At 29.1% G+C, this 5,034-nt stretch overlaps 1 pseudogene; it reads left to right on the forward strand.

Annotated features, from left to right (window-relative positions):
- LOC115234810 overlaps positions 1-4,581 on the forward strand; it is a 9,051-nt pseudogene extending 4,470 nt beyond the window's left edge.
- Positions 4,582-5,034: the final 453 nt, after the last annotated feature.

Raw genomic sequence — 5,034 nt, forward strand, 5'->3', positions numbered from 1 at the left:
GTACCAAAGATACGCTGTTTAATTGTTCTACCAGTACAAGAATTGGCTGCACAGGTTTATAAAGTAATAGTCATTTATACATCTCACACAAATTTAAAAGTGGGCCTGCTTTCGGGTGCCTTCTCGTTTGAACAAGAGCAAAATAGTATAATTAAGAAAAGTATGTATTTATCTTTAATGCCTCTATAATGATTTAATTTCATATATAAAAACTTAGCAAAAAAATATTTATATGCAGCTGAAAGAGAAAAGTATTTATCTACGGTGGATATTATAATCGCGACGCTTGGCTGTTTGGTGGATCATATATTAAAAACACCCGGATTTTCCTTCGATTCTCTAAGGTTTCTCGTCATCGATGAAGCCGATCGCGCAGCGGAATAGATACAGTATTTACCTGAACCTCACTCTCGCGTTCCTATTTTAACGCTCGGAAATATACATTACAGGTTAATTTTTCAGTAGGAAAATTTAAAAAATATATTTGTATATTATATTTTCTCATATGGGAACAATTTTTAAGTTTGAAGACAATATAATGATTATTGTGTCTATTAGTCATTTATATTAATTTATTAATTTAAGTATATCTACTAGTCACTTATATGAATTCATTAATTTTTTAACAGCAAAATCATACCAGCTCAAAAACTATTATTTAGCGCAACCTTGTCGCAAGATCCTGAAAAATTGAGCTGGTTAGGCTTATTTCAGCCAATACTATTCACGACCGTTGTGACCGACCAAGACACAGATGTAAATTTGGACAAGATTGCGGGTGATTTCATCGGACGTTACACGAGTCCGGGAGAACTGAGGGAACTTGCGGTGGAATGCACCGCCGAATACAAACCAGTTGCCCTGTATCAGCTGTTGACGAGGCACAATACCATTTCTCGTTTTCACGAATTCTGGACATACCGCGCACAGACTGGCGCTCTTGATGCGATCACTCTTGTCGGAACGGAATGTCGCGGTCGGAGAATTATACAGCTCGCGTCGAAACAACGCGAAAGTATCCTTGGCAAATTCGGAAGCGCAGAGATACATATGTAAGTTTTACATTTTGTCAAAGTAAAATAATTCTAATTTTATAAAACACAATTTTTTCCGTTTTGAGATAATGATTTAATTTTTAATTCTCGTTTTCTTTTTTCTAAGAAAATGAAATAATAAAGATAAATTATGTATTTTTTGTAAAAGTAAAGAAAAAAATAATTTAGCTTTAATAATTTGATTAATCTTGATTATCCGATTAGATTAATAAGCTCAAACGCGCTGGCTAGAGGTTTGGACATTCCGAATGTACAACTAGTCGTATCTTATGATGTTCCGCAGCACATCAAAGGCAATAGGTTTGTTTTTTATTGCTGAACTTTCTGCACTAGTGTACACTAGCGGCACTGGAGCGTTCTTTATTGCGGTGCTATATGACTCAAATCTGTTTTCTATTGCAGTGCAACAAAATTCAGTGCGACAGTTCACTGTACTCGCTGCACTGGGTCTCCAGATGATGTTTTACATCCTCTGGATGTCCTCTGGACGTCTTTTGAACGTGTGTGTTGTTAGGGTAATATCACAACTTATAGATATTAAAATAATTTATTGAATATTAAAATAAATTGTTAAATATTAAAGAAAGAAAGAAAGAGAGTAATAACTTTTATTAAAGTAATCAACATTATTGAAATAACCTATTAAAGTAATCTCTACATTAAAGTAATCAACAATCTTTTAATATTAAATTATAAACCCTAAAATTATATTTATCAGAATTTGAGAAAATCAAACTGTAATATTGTTAACTTTTATTAAATTTGAATAAAGTTTTGTGCCTTTGTATAGAAAAATTAGTTTTCTACATAAAAATCTCTTTATCTGCAACTGTTACATTATTCATAAAGTTATATTGTTAATAATAAAATATAAAATTCATGTTTAAATTAGCTGAAAACAAATAAATCAAGATCATGGAAACAGCAATTATTCAAAGAGATGCAGCAGGGAACATCATCATTGATAAAAATGGAAACGTTACTTGTATTTGTGAAAGTACTAAAGTTATTTAATATATCTAATAATGATCTAATTAGAAATCAATAAAAATTAAAATTTATATATATTACTTCTATTTTTTAGGAGGGCTAGAATTTCAAATCTGTTACGCAGATATTAATTTTACTTGCGACTCATTAACTTGCACTGTCAACAACAAGTCAATATTTATTCCATTAAATGATAATAATAATCAAATAGAAAATCAAGGAGGTAATTATGAAGAAAATGTTATACAAGAATAAAATACTGAAAATAGAGAAGACATTTTTTCATGGTCAGATGCAAGCACAAAATTATTTTTATATTTGTATAAAGAAAAAGAAAATTTATTAATAAAAAGAAAAATTAGAAAGAAAAAAACATTATGGCACAAAATAGCTGAAGAAATGAATATGCAAGGCTATAATGTAATAAATACACAAGTGGAGAATAAATTTAAATCATTAGAAAGATCCTACAAAAATATGATCACAAATAATAAAAAAAAAACAGGCAGAAATCGAGCATCATGTCCATATGAAACGTAAATATTTTCATAATTTGATTGATAAAGGATTAATATAATCTATTTACATTCACACATTAGGATTTTTTGTAATATAAGATACATTATTACAGAGAATTGACAGATCTAATTGGAAAGAAACATAATATTGAACCTCTAGTTGTAACAGGAAATAAAGGCACAATATTGAGAACTGAAAAAGCTACACCTATGTAAGTTTTGTATTAGATAAGTTATTTTTTAAATAAGTTTTATATTAAATAATTACTAAATTGTTTACTAAAAAGTTATATAAAGAATGCATATATACAGGGTGAGGCATTTATAGTGACGCGGGCATATTTTTCGGAAACGAAGTGAGATATCAAAAAATGTTTCAGACAAAAGTTGCATGGTTTCGAGGGGGACACATGATAAAAATATGGACTTGACCTTGAGTGACCTTTTCAAGGTGAGGTCAATATGGTCGATGTTTTCTTAAATGGAACCCCCCTTTTTATAAAAGTGTTACGGTAAGATTATCGAAAACTAAATATTTTACGAGATATTTTATTTTTTATATCAAAATATGTCAGATTAAAATATAAAATAACTCAAAAAGTACTTAATAAAAAAATACTTTATTATAGTGTTTTGGAAAGCTCTCGACATAAGCTACAAGAATATGCAATAAAAAATGGGGGATTCCATTTAAGAAAACATCGATCACATTGACCTCACCTTGAAAAGGTTACTCAAGATCAAGTCCATATTTTCATCATGTGTCCCCCTCGAAACCATGCAACTTTTGTCTGAAACATTTTTTGATATCTCACTTCGTTTCCGAAAAATATGCCCGCGTCACTATAAATGCCGCACTCTGTATATAAAACATTTCTCTATACAAATAGTATCATTTACCATACAAATTGTATAATGTGTATATATGTGTATACACATTAAAGTTTGTATGGTGAATGTTACAATTTATATGTAGAGAAATGTCTTCTATATGCATTTTATAACTATTAGAATTAATAAACCCTAGAACTACTAGAATTAATAAATCCTAACTAATAAATAATAAACTATCTAATTATCTACGTAACTATAATTATACCTATGTAATACGAACAATATGTGTATTACATATCATATTAATAACATTGCAAAAATGAGTAAATAAATAATTAAGTTTTATAATAAGTCATGAATATATATACATTAAAATTTTATATTATGAATATATAAATAATATGATAGTTTTAAAGTTTTATGTTTTGTTATTTAGTATATCTTTTAATGTAAAATATAATATATTTTTTGTTTTGTTTAATATTATCTTAAGATAATATTAAAGACTGTATAACGTAAGACTGTTTATCATATAATGATAAAAATATAATACTGTTTTTTTGTTTTTGGCATTATTCTAGTATATATAACATAATATAATAAAATACTCTTTATTCTACGTTTTGTTATATTATTTTATTTTTATCAAGTAGTCAATAAATTACATATTTGTTGACGAACATGCGCTCCTGTTATAATATAATAAAATACTCTTTATTCTACGTTTTGTTATATTATTTTATTTTTATCAAGTAGCCAATAAATTACATATTTGTTGACGAACATGCGCTCCTGTTATGTCACCCTCATATTCTCTTGCATACACAGAGCCGGTAGAACTAGGCGGGCGGGTAAACCGGGCATTGCAGTATCCGTGCTCACACCGAATCAAGTCGGGATATTTAAGCAAATGTTGAGTGGCGCACATAAAATCGTGCCTAATATCGAACAAATGGAATTGAGTACCACGGCGAACGCGCTCAACTATCAGAATCATCTTGAAAAATTGAAGGAAATTCTTGAGAAGGAGAAAAATGAGAGCTTGGAACGAATGAAAGCTATTAAACGTAGACGTGTGACGCATGTGACTAAGCAAAATGAAAATATAGAATAATTTTTTATATGAAAAAAAAAGAAAAATAAAAAAATGTCATAAGTTCCTTTCCTATGTAAACTTCCGTATTATTTATTATTTACTTAGTATTTACAATCACTATTCGGAAAAATTCGTGCATTGATAGAGGTAATATTTATTCAATTGTTGATGTTAAGCTCATTTCCATGCTGTATAAGGTACGTAAGAAACGTATACAAATAATAGGGTAACATCGATAATAACATTTTATTGTCTGAGGTTAATAGTATCGTACATCATGCTCATTCTCTATCGTAATTCGTTCTATGGATAGTCGCGATATATCTCGTTTCGAAGTGTATACTAATTATTACTCCCATTATTTTTTATTCCGTCGAAGGCAAAAGGTATTCACAGTATTAATTTACAAAAGAAACAGCATCGTGTTCATTGAATAACGACGCAGACACAAGTTATTTACTATTATTGCTGTGTATAATAATCTCATTGCGCAGAACTGATTGCATAAACTTTTCTTTGTTATACTTGGAATAAAATTACA

Source organism: Formica exsecta, unplaced genomic scaffold (genome assembly GCF_003651465.1).
Source record: "Formica exsecta isolate Colony F162 unplaced genomic scaffold, ASM365146v1 scaffold2076, whole genome shotgun sequence".
NCBI classification, from domain to species: Eukaryota; Metazoa; Arthropoda; class Insecta; order Hymenoptera; family Formicidae; genus Formica; species Formica exsecta.